Here is a 13,533-nt window from a genome sequence, read left to right as displayed (position 1 = left end):
CAAAACTTATGGTGAATATGTTCCATCGGTTTCAACGTGCGAGATATGGTTTGTGGGGTTTAGAAGTGGTGATTTTGACACGGAACACAAATGTCGCCCGGGCCAGCCAAAAAAGTTTGAAGACCAAGAATTGGAGCCATTACTCCATGAAGATTATTGTCAAACTAAACAAGAGCTTGCAAAATCATTGGGAGCTACTCAAGCTGCAATTTCAAAATGTTTGCGAGCAGCAGGATTCATCCATACGAATTGAAGCCGAGATACCTTCAAAGACGATTTCGCATATCCGACAGATGATCGAACGCTATAAAAGAATATCATTCTTGCACCGAATCATTACTTGTGATGAAAAATGAAGCCATTACGATAACCCGAAGCGTAAGAGATTATATGTGAAGCCCGGTCAACCAGCCGAATCAACACCAATGTCAAATATCCATGGCTCTAAGGTAATTCTCTGTGTTTGGAGGGAGCAAATGAATCCCATATATTATGAGCTACGGAAATCTGACTAGACCATCCCAGGGAACCTGTACCGAGAGAGCATTGGCCAGACATGTAACCGTAGTATTTCACCATGACTCGGCCACATGTTGCAATATCTGTTAAAAAGTATTTAGAATGAAGTGATTGGAAAGGTTTACCTCACCCACTTTATAGTCCAGACCATACCCCGTCCGATTATGAATTGTTTCGATCGATGTATATCGCTCTCTCTGTCTATCTGTCGGTCGGTTTGTCGGTCTGTATGTCTGTCTTTCTGTCTGTTGAAATCAATTTTCTGAAGACCCCAGATATCTTCGGGATCCAAATCTTCAATTATTCTGTCAGACATGCTTTCGAGAAGTTTGCTATCCACAATGGCTGAGATATGAGGAAAAAACCAGGACAACCTCGATTTTTGGCCTATTTTTAACCTATATCTGGATTACTAAGTCATTAATAAAGACAATATGGATATCTAATGATAGATATTTCAAAGACTTTTGCAATGACGTATATAAGACCATAGTAAGTTTGACCTACAATAGGTCAAAATCGGAAAAAAATATTTTTTAAACCGATTTTTTTCACAAAAAAAAAAATGAAAAACTAAATTTTTTTTTTAAATTTAAAAAAAATTTTGAAATAATTCGAAAAAAAAATTCCAAAAAATTAAAAAAACAACTTTGAAAAAAGAAATTTGTTTACCTAAAAATATTTAAAATTTATATTTTAAAGTATAATTTGGTGAAGGGTATATAAGATTCGGCACAGCCGAATATAGATCTCTAACTTGTTAAAGTTAGGTTTTTTCTGACAGTAGTCTTAGATTTTTTTTTGACAGCGTTTCACTTCTAGTTATTATTTGCTATGCAGATTTCAGGCCTCATCATCGGGAAACCTTTTGCCAAATGGCAGAGATCCCAAAGCCCTATAAAAACGCAACAAATATATGTTGTCCAGCTAGATTTGAGTTTGGAACCACAGTAAATAGATAAACATAAATCGATCAATAAATTGTTTACACTAATTTATCTGATCTCAGTATTCTTATTGATTTCATTGAATATTGAATATTTATATGGCAACTACTTACTGTATGTATTCATGTATTTATTTCTTCATTTTTTCTAATTTCATTTTTCAATTTTCATTTCTTTTACAAAGACAATGTGGCGTAAGGAAAAGTGGCCACAATTGAAAACACATGTAAGCGACAATGTCAGACAGTCAGCATGAAAATACACCGGTAAGTACATACAAGTACATGTAATTATTCATAATTGGTAGCGAAAACAAAAGATACAAAGAAAAAAAAATCAACAACAACATCAACATCAACGAATTGAATATTGAATTGAATGTTGAATTACCAATTATTGCCACAACAATTATGCGTCTATTTCTAACTATCTATCATCACCTTTTCACATAGCCACACATACGCTGAGGCAAAGCGTGACACAGAAGTGAAAATCTAACAAAAATTTCTGAAAATAAAATCAATATGGTAAAAAAAAACAACACGTTTTCTAAATACTAGTTAAATAAATATCACATGATGATCTTAAACAGAATTAAATATCACTTCACTCTCTTCTACGTACAATATATCAGCAATAGTTATTAACAGTTTTCAAAAAAAAAAACAACCATTAAATTAAACCTGAACAATAATTGTTTCAATAAAAATTGTCATCAGCAAATATACGCCCCGAATGGGTGTATGTAGCACGTTTTTAATCCAATTTGTTTAAAATAAATAAATAAAACTGCAACAAACTGTAACAAACTGATCTAACAACAATTGCTTTTATTTTGCCCGTTCATCACAGTCTCTCAAGATTTTTATTATTGACCATGTTAGTTTTTCAAAGATTTTGAAATATGTAGACTAGTGTAATTCCAATGAAGTTATTATTTCTCAAATAGATGTAAAATACAACTTAATGTTAAAGAAAAGAAATAAAACGCCTTTGGTGGCATTTTCCTAATAAGCTGTAAAGTAAATGTCTTTCTATATTTGATTGATTTCTATTAAGGATATTATGCAAGTGTAATTAATGCTGGATCAGCATTAATTGCCTCAAACGTGGTTTGACTGTAAAGATCTAGGGCCAGATTCTGGAAAACGAATGGAGAAAATTAAATATTAAAATTTTGTGAATAAAACAATTTCAAATACATGAAAATATTTCCTAATTTTATTACAATGCAACCGAAGTATTTTATAGTTAATTACGAAATTTTAAATTAAAATTAGTGGTATAAAGGACAAAAGGATCTTAATAAATAGTTGACCATAAAAATTCATTATTTTAATGAAATACTTAAATTGTCTGTAGTCCGATCGGCAGTCATCGAAGATAGCTTTGTCGATTTTGAAGACGAGTTAATAGACTTCGATGAAATATCAGCTGTGCCGAATCTTATATACCCTTCACCAAATTATACTTGAAAATACAAATTTTAAATATTTTTAGGTAAACACAATTTTTATTATTTCCAAAGTTGTTTCTTTTAATTTTTTGGAATTGTTATGTTAAAATTTTAATCAAATTTTGTTTGTTTTTTAATTTTTTTTGATTTTGTAAAAAAAAAATTCGGGTTAAAAAATATTTTTTCCGATTTTGACCCATTATAGGTCCAACTTACTATGGTCTTATATACGTCGTTGCAATGGTCTTTGAAATATCTACCATTAGATATCCATATTGTCTATATTATTGACTTATTAATTTAGATATATGTCAAAAATAGGTCCAAAATCTAGGCTGTCCTGGGTTTTTCCTCATATCTCAGCCATTTGTGGACCGATTTTGCTGATTTTAAATAGGAAACTTCTCGAAAGCATGTCTGACAGAATTATTGAAGATTTGGATCCCGAAGATATCTGGGGTCTTCAGAAAATGGATTTCAACAGACAATCGGACGTGGCTTAATCGACTTCGCTATCTATAAGGATCCAGAATATATGTAAATACTTTATAGGGTCGGAAAATTATGTTGTGGAAATTACAAACGGAATGACAAACTTATATATACTAGGGTATTCAATCGATTAACAGTTAATCGGTTAACCGATTAATTTTTGTCGATTAACCGATTAACCGAAATTTCTTTTTTTTTGCACTTTATATAGAAATATAGTTTTAAACACTCAAATTATATATCTTAACTCATGAAAATTCCCTTCTAACAATAGTTTTTTGAAGTATAGCTTCAAAACTGAAACTAAGAAATTTGGAAATGACCTTTTTTCTAGAATATTCTATGATTAACTTTGTCCAAATGAGTCGAAGGACATTACAGAAACGAGTCTTTTATCAGAACTTAAAGAAACTATTAAGAGTATTCAAAATCTAAAAAAAATTAGAAAAAAGAACTGAGAAATTGGATATACTTACTTTATCGTGCCTTACTTTTGATTTCTCCAACAGCGACAATCAGTGATAGAGTTTCTTCCAAGTCAACTTTTATTAAAACTAAAGAAAAAAAGCATTTAAAAGGAAAACATTTAAATTATTTTCTTTTTTTTAAAGATTTTTTCAAAAAAACTCAAATTTTTATATAAAAAGGATTGTTGAATTGTTATGTTTTGTTTGTTTTTCAGTTTAAAATTAAAATAGAAACTATTCCATTAACCGAATAATTTAAAATTAACCGTTTATTAACCGATTAAATCAAAACCCCAATTAATTATTTGATCGATTAACCGATTAAACCAGAAACCCCATTAATTGAATACCCTAATATTAATATATACCCTTCTCACGAAGGTGAAGGGTATAAAAAGAAGGAAATAAATCTGTAACTTCTGAACGTATAGTCCGATTTGAATGAAACTTGACATGCACAAAGAGAAAGTGTTGTCGAGTTTAAGTTTTAAATTGCACCTGATGGGCCCACCAAAGTAACACACCTCGGGTATGTTAAATTTTTAAAACGATTCTATTTCTTCGTTTGTGAAAAATTACATATTTAGAATCTCCTCGTCGAGCACTACAAACAACCTCGTTTTCGTAGTAATTCGCATTTGAGAATTAATTTTTAAAAATTTTACCCACAATACTCCAGTTTTTTTTAAATCCGAACACAAAATAGGATCGTTTTTATTTGTCTTAAATGTTCTTAAATAGTGGTATAAATGACAAAAGAAATCAATGTTTTTATTTGGAATAATTAAATTGCATAAATGGCAAACAAATCATAAATCTTAAATTTCTTAGCTTCATGTTTTTCACGGTATTCGATAGCACGACATTTCATAGTTTATAACATTTGAATTATAATACAATTTAGGGTTTTATCATACAAAAATGTAAAAGTTGGTCCATACCAGATAGACCCTGGACTTTCTGGAATGTCAGACCTAGAGTTGAAGCTCAAGTTGGACAACTACGATTAAATCTCAACATAGGCATCATAAAGAACTAGACTAAGACTATCTAAAAAAGAGATCTACAAATTAAGCTCAACTTAGACCACATAGAGGCTTACGATAAAGCTTAACTTAATTAAATAGACCTTGGTTTACGTGGTAGTTCACTACGTGCGAACAATCAAGTAGAGTCGAAGGGACCCCGTTTTGATGAAAAAAATGTGGAACGCTTCACGATTTTGCGTGTCATCCTTGCGCAGGGCCATGCAAATCTTCTCTGTATCGTTTCAATTTTAGTATATGTTCTGCCGAAGCAAGAACAATTAAATAGACCTAGTATTCTAGTTGTTCATAATTTCTGGAAGAGTCGTAATATTGCAGTTACAGTATTATTGTGGTGCATCATGGTCTATCATATAGGGTCTCCGAACTTATACTAAGATATTTTCAGTATTAGGAATTAGAAACCTCCACCTGTAGCTAACATCTTATTGAATTTGATTGATTGCAATAATTCAAATGAAAATTGACAGTTTTCACTAAATATTTTACCTAGAAAATTATAAAAAACCATATTTGATATGAATAAAAAAAAAAATCTTTGCTGAATACATTTGAAGAAATTAAATATTTAAGAAAAATAAAACATTTATGGTCATAAAAAACTGAGTACTCACTCACATGCATTTATATAAATATTACAATATTATACCAGTTATTTCCCAGCAGTTAAGCAAGTAGTCAATGTATCCCTTAAAGACAGTTGGTCAATTCACAAGGTCTGTTATCAGTCATATTGTTATAATGTCCTAATATATCACGAATCGGCGGCTCGGCTTAACCGACTCTTAGGCATTCGGCGGAGGTCTCTGCTGGTTTGTTACGATAACACAATTTAATAAAGCATACGGAGTAGTATTATTTTAGGACATTTTTTGTTTGAAAAGTAATAAAAACCATTGCGAAATATTAGGACATTATGACAATATGACATGATAAGAGACCTTGTGAATTGACCAAGTAATTTTCACAAATGTCTTATCACTAGGCTGACTCCAATTTATATATTTTGGTTACATTTTGACACGTGTGTGATTTTTGTAGTGCAGAAAGAAGACAATTGCTTACTTTATACATCCCAAGTAATTTAGCGTGAAGATAATTGTCACTTAAGTGTCTCTAAGTAATCTGGATTGTAGTCACTTCACGTTTTGTAAGTAATTCGTACAAACTGGTTTTATACGAATTATTTTGATATAATTCTCATAAAGTTTACTTTTATTATTGCTTAAGTATACTGATATACAATGTAACATAACATGAAGTCAATAGTCACTTTAGTGTCTCTTAGTAACCTATAGTGAAGTCACTTTGAAGAGTTGTCGGAGAAAGATTTTTTTACAAGCAATCCTTTATTAGACTGTCAATTTAACTAACTAGTTGAGGTCAATTAGCACCCGTACATGTTAAAATAACTAGTTATGTAGCTGATCAAGTAAACAGTTTGGTAGCTGGTAAGGAACTGACGCTATTTAACCAGTTGTGAATCCAATACGTTGACTACTTTGAACCAGCTATTAGACTGTCTCATTGTAATCAAAAAGGGTCAATTGATCCCCTGCTTAGGACATTCACGTGTTAAAATAACTAGTCACGTAGCTACTGAAGTAACTAGTTCCCACCCTAAATAATGGGTAAAATCACTAGTTCAGGACAATCTCCTACAACTGCTGGGTTACTTAGTGTAAGACAATTGTACCGGCTGAAATATTACAAGCAGTTTACAAAGTTTTCTATAAATACTAGTATGTACTAGTATTAATAATATTATATGAACAAAAAAACATATCAAATACATTATAAATTATATTGATTGTACACGCATTTAAAAAAGGAAAAGTGCACTTAAATAAATACAAAGAAGAAAAAAAATTTTGATCAGAAATTCATAAAAAGAAAAACTGATGTATGTATAAGGAAAATTATCAATTTGTATGCCGGTCTTTATTTGTATTCATTTGAATGCTGTTTATTTTTCTTACAATATTATTACTAGATATACATAAATCTACATTTATCAAATGATTATGACTGTGTTGAGGAAAATGAGTTGAAACTAAATAATTAGCAAATAAAGTTAATAAGTTATTTGTATTGATATTTACAACCTTGAATATTCATAACTGAAATGCAGAATAAAAAATGTATAGCATTTTTCGTGACATAAAATTCATTTAAAGCCTGTTTATTTTTCTTGCAATATTATTACTGAGATATACAGTGGGGAGCTCAAATGAGTACATGTTTCTATTTTGTGCACTTCTTATGGAATAAAAATAAAACTAATAAAGCAAATCCAAAAATTTTTTCAGTCATTTATTTTATGTTTAATATGTAACAAAATGAATTACAATTAAAAACAAAAAACATCCAGTTCTAAATAAAAAACAGACAAAACTAAAATAACTCGCATGTACTCAATTTTGCACCCCACAATAACTTTAGGGTAGAATTGCATTTTTTAAAAAAATTTTCAAAATCCTTTATTACGTAAATAAAATTTTACACGCATTGGCATATTTTCTATAAATTTTTCATTAACTTTTTTTGGAATACTCGCTCTCTCGTGCTCAATCCGCTGTTAAAGCTCGTACAAATTGGTAGGAGTTAATCGGTATTGTTTCAACCGCCAATTCACGATTCACTAAAAATTCCCAATAGGATTGAACTCAGGACATTAAGCTGATAACTGCATTAATAAGAAATTTTTCTAGGAACACCATTCTTTACGATTTTTGACGTGTGTATTAGGTCACCATCCTATTGAAAAATTACTTCTTCTGCAGGATAAGCGTTATAACCTACAAAGTCAAAAGATGAATGTGAAAAATACAAAGATGATTACGTATTGAGGTGGGTATATCGAACTGGACACTATTTCGGTAGAAATTTTGCTCACTAAACCATTTTTCAAAGTTTTTGATGGGTGCTTTAATTTGCCGTCCTGCTGTAAAATAACTTCTTCGACATGATTGGCGCTTTTATCTACAAAATCGGAATGGCAAGTCTATAAATTCGGTATGATTAGTCTTCAATATACGCAGATAGTCTTCTTAACTCATTATTTCGCCGATTTTTTCAAAATTGGTGACACAGTAAGGACACAGTAAAACACGGTAATGATATGGGGTTGCTATATATAGTGCCACCTTGGACCAATGCAAAGAATCAATGAAATAATGGGAAAAGAAAACCATCTGAGTATTTTGCAGACTCACCATACCGATTTTGTAGTCTCATCATCACCTTTTTTGTATATAAAAGAGGAAATCCTGCAGAAGAAGTAATTTTTCAATAGGATGGTGACCCAATACACACGTCAAAAATCGTAAAGAATGGTGTTCCTAGAAAAATTTCTTATTAATGCAGTTATCAGCTTAATGTCCTGAGTTCAATCCTATTGAGAATTTTTAGTGAATCGTGAATTGGCGGTTGAAACAATACCGATTAACTCCTACCAATTTGTACGAGCTTTAACAGCGGATTGAGCACGAGAGAGCGAGTATTCCAAAAAAAGTTAATGAAAAATTTATAGAAAATATGCCTATGCGTGTAAAATTTTATTTACGTAATAAAGGATTTTGAAAATTTTTTTAAAAAATGCAATTCTACCCTAAAGTTATTATGGGGTGCAAAATTGAGTACATGCGAGTTATTTTAGTTTTGTCTGTTTTTTATTTAGAACTGGATGTTTTTTGTTTTTAATTGTAATTCATTTTGTTACATATTAAACATAAAATAAATGACTGAAAAAATTTTTGGATTTGCTTTATTAGTTTTATTTTTATTCCATAAGAAGTGCACAAAATAGAAACATGTACTCATTTGAGCTCCCCACTGTACATAAATCTACATTTATCAAATGATTATGACTGTGTTGAGGAAAATGCGTTGAAACTAAATAATTAACACATAAAGTTTATAAATTATTTGTATTGATATTTACAACCTTGAATATTCATAACAGATATGAAGAATAACAAATGTCTAGCATTTATCCGCGACAATATCCTGAAAGAAATCTGTCTGTAATATGTCTTCATTACGCAGAAAAAAGATCCAAGAATAAATACGTTAAATTGTTTGTCAGCATCACAGTGGGGCAGAATCAAAATTTTTTTAAAATAAATCTGGCATTTCTAAACGGCTGGTCCGAACGGGATAAAATTTGACGTGGGCGTAGCCAAGGATTATTCGAGTTTAAGTTATTGAAATGGGACCTACAAATTCTCCAGGGACGGCGATATGGGGGCTCAAAGTAGGGTACCTTCGATATGAAAATTTTTTAAATACATGCAATTTTTTTTTGTCAAATATTTGTTATGTATGACCCTACCTTTAGTCACATTACCCCCTGTCTATACTTGACAAATATTTATCATAACAATAAATGACATTTGTTGTCAAGACAAAGTTGTCTTAGCAAAAGCATTAACAATTTTGTCATAACGAAGCAATATTACTGTTACGAAATTGTACTTGAATTCAAATATAACGATTTTAAGGGCTGATTTAAAAGTAGCATAATGCTTTCAAATAACAGTGCCGTAATAGCAAACTGTAACATATCTGTGGGTATTATTAAATAAAAGCTTTGAGTTGCTTTGATCGTAAGTTGGCAACGCTGTTTGAATTAGAATATTCAGTTAAAGAACATTGTAGAAAGTATACCACAGATGGCGTATGTATTAGTAAGATCTCGAATATTCGAACTTTGACAGTTAAAGAGCAATCTAGAGTGCAGATGGCAGTATTATAAATAGTGGCAGAAGTTGCAGTCGTGAGTGAGTTTATCAGAGACGCTATTCGAATAAACATCAACTGAGTGCCTTAAAGTGTGTTGTGTTTTTCAAGTAAATTCGTGTACATTATAAATTGTGTCTGTATTTCTGAGAATTTAATAAAAAAATAAAAAAACATTCTATGGTTGTTGTACATTTTGAATAAATAAAGAGTTGTTACAATTTTTTAAAATACTAAACGGCTTTTATTTGCAATCAAAAGTATCCGGTTTATTTAAAGGAAATAAACCAAACGTTTTGAAAAGGTTAAAACGTAACAATAGTAATAAATGGAGACTATACCTGATAATTTTTTATCTTGACAACCATTTTGACGTTTATCATGATAAAAAATTATCAAGTTTAGACAGGGGGTTAAGAAAATTTATAAAAAACAATTTTGTATGAAAAAGTGCAATATTTTTGAAGGACGGTGTTTTAAAGTGGGATATTTTTTAATCTAATTGAGATATTGAATTGAATTTTTTTTGTAAGGCCAAAATTTAACTTATCTAAACTAAAAAACAAATTTGGATCAAATTGTTCCTAATATTTGCATTCCTATTAAAATTTTGATACAAATTTTAGTTTTAGAATCTCAATAAATAATAAAATCTTTATTTATGAACAAAACTCAATGAAATTTTCAACGTTTTTTAAATTTGTCATTCTAAATAATAAAGTGTAAAAACACTCAGATGGTCAAAGGGAATCCCGCAATTCCTAAAAGTTGGAGCAAAAATCCCAAAAATTGTATTTTTTACAATTTTACCCATGGTGTCCACATTTTCGTCTGGACTGGGAAAATACTTTGGCGATAAATAGGGAACACATCAAGGTTTCCAAAGCTGCTTTTTGTTTTCTGATCCCAGTTTTGGGATTTTAGAACATGTGACTCAAAGTTAAAATTTTGATAAAAAAAAATAGGTCTCATTCCGAAGGGCGTAGGGTCGATATATTTGAAAAATTTTACATGTTTTTTATACCAAAATGTAAAGATACCTTACAGAAAAACATAAAAATGTTATATGTTCTTAAAGAAATTTGTTTTTAATAAAAAAAAGAATTAAGTCACCTTTTCGCCCAAAAAACGTTTATTTTTAGATCCATAATTGATATTCCTCTAAAATCTAACCAACAAAAAAATTCGAGTCCATTCGGTTCAAAAGTACGACCTTTATTTTTAAAAAATCGGACCAACGTATGGCAATGGCAATTACAATGGGTCAAAATTTAAATTTTTTTTATCGAAAGGAGCATTATACTAAATGAAAAAAAAATGTTGTAAGTAAATGTCTGAGAGAATTCTTATTGTCAAAGTTATATTGTGAAATTTTATGAGTATAATTTTTGTGCAAGATCTTTACCCTCTAGCTCCTCTCCTTAGGGGTCAATTTGACCCCTTTTTCGAGAAAATCAAAAGAAGTACTTTCAAAAAGGACATTTAAGGATTAGGAAAATTTCAGTGGGGGTCACCGAAGGTACCAAGGTTATAAATAAAGCTCTTTACGAAATTTCAAATATAAATAGTCCTTGAGAAGGAGAACTTAATAACATTTTCTGTAAAAAAATTTCGTGGAACATTTTAATCCTTAAATGTCGTTTTTGAAAGGAAATTTTTTTGATTTTCTCGAAAAAAAAGGGGGGAAATTGACCCCTAAAGAGAGCAGCTAGAGGGTTAAGATCTTCCATAGTCAAATGGTCTGAGTTCCACAATATAACTCAGACATTTACTTACAACATTTTTTTCATTTAGTTAATGATCCCACTGTAAAAAAAACTCACACCATCTGGACTATAAGTTTATTCTACAAAAATGATCTACTCAATATGCCCTTTTCGAATTATATAGCCGCTATTCTGTTCCAAAAATGCTGTTGGACATTTTTATGGGTCAAAATCGGGAAAAATACATATTTGTTAACCCCAATTTTTTTTTAATCAAAAATTTTTTTGTCATAAATTATTTTTTCCAAAAAATTTTTTTTTTAAAATTTGGAAAAATTTTTTTGAAAAAAATTAAAAAAACAATTTCGAAAAGAAAAAAATTTAAAAAAAAAAATTATAAAAAATTTCGAACAAAATTATTTTTAAGTATAATTTCGTGAAGGGTATCTAAGATTCGTCACAACCGAATATAGCTCTCTTACTTGTTTCTTTTAGAACTAATTTCAGCAGAAAAATTCACAAATGTTTAACAGAAAAACAGACTTTTTATTATATTATAATATAATAAATCGGACAGAACTAACAGTGAATAACAGGATTTTAGATCCTGATGATTATTCCTCTAAATTCTTCTACTTGTACTCTAGTATTCACCTGGCATTTACACATGCAAGTAACAGTGCAAGTAACTGAACACATCCCAGCGGGAAAAAATGATAGGACTTCAGTTTGTAGGCCTTCTAAAAGGCATACTTACACATTCTGAGAGATCCGATACTCATTCCACTTAGCCCTATAAGTAGGTCTTATCTCCCTCTCCCTCGCCCTCTAACAGCAGCGAGTATGCAAGGCCTTGGCTCGCAATGACACGCCGTATAAAATTGAAATGATTTTACCATGCGGCTAGAAGTCCTTGTGTCTGTAAAATGAGGCATTTAGGAAGGACTCTTTATTGCATATTTTTCCCGCTGGGATTTATACGTTTGCACTAACACAATCACTATGCCTGTGTTAGTGCAAAAGTGTAAACGCTAGGTTAATTAACTCTGAACAATAAAAATTCAAATTAAGTTATGACTTTCACAAAATCATTCTAGTGCAAGTTTTCAACATATGAGCAAGGTATTTATAGCATTTTTGTATGTCTATATTATCAAATATTTCCAGTATCATAACAAATTAACCCAAAACCTAAACCGCGGTTTTTAAATTGTAGCAATTTTGGTAAGCTGTTGATGATTAGTTTTAAATCAATCAAAATCAACAATAAAACTAAATTTTTTTAAAAATTTATATATTTTTGCCACCCTATAAAATTACACACCCTGTTATCAAATTCAACTTCTATACACCCTGCTACAATTATAAAATAAATATTTTGCCTACTTTAAAGCATTATTTTATTACGCCGCATTCATATTGAAATGTTAAATTTTGTGTAGCATATCTTAAGGCTGTAAAATGCTAGTTACTGTAGTACAAATACATACGTTTTTATTAATTTAGCTATTTATATTAAACATTATAAAATGCATACAAATTTAACTTCTTCGTCATAAACAACATTTTATAAAGCAAATTAAATGCTTTACAAATCTATTACATTGTATTGATATAAAAATTCTTTAAATAAAAGAAAATTTAATAATTAAGTTAGAAAGAAACCAACTAATTTCTAAACAAATTCTTCAAATGAAGCAAGGTTAGAACATATTTTTATAAATTTATAATCCAATGCAGACAACAATTGCTCTAAACTTCTAAAACTTCTAAACTTCTTGAACTTTAAAGTATGGTTTAAATGCAATTAGACAAAGTTAAGTTTTCTCAAGAAAATTAAAAAAAATTCAGGAACTTTTTATCGGAATTAAAACCTAGAGAAAAAACTCAAACTCAAAATTAATCAAAAAATCACACATACGAGAGTTGTTATTGATTTCTTATAGTTTTTTTTTTACTAATACATTCTCACCACTTTGGGTTTTGAAAACTGAGTTAGGTCTTTGATGGGAGAGTTTCCTATCTATGTCTTAAAACATTCATCTTGAAATACGATCATTAAAAGATTTTAAACAATTTATTATTAAAATTCACAAAATTCAATTACTAAAATTGTCAAACATTTAAAAAAAACCCAAAAATTTCATTAAACTAATTATA

The 13,533-nt window shown here is 30.0% G+C and overlaps 1 non-coding gene across 1 annotated transcript; it reads right to left on the bottom strand.

Moving 5' to 3' along the window:
* Window positions 1-5,079: 5,079 nt before the first annotated feature.
* On the bottom strand, window positions 5,080-5,185 carry LOC135956107 (U6 spliceosomal RNA). The gene has a single exon (XR_010576347.1). It is a non-coding gene; the product is annotated as a U6 spliceosomal RNA (small nuclear RNA).
* Window positions 5,186-13,533: the final 8,348 nt, after the last annotated feature.

This window comes from Calliphora vicina, chromosome 3 (genome assembly GCF_958450345.1).
Source record: "Calliphora vicina chromosome 3, idCalVici1.1, whole genome shotgun sequence".
NCBI lineage: Eukaryota > Metazoa > Arthropoda > Insecta > Diptera > Calliphoridae > Calliphora > Calliphora vicina.
This window is presented reverse-complemented; position numbering and strand designations above follow the sequence as displayed.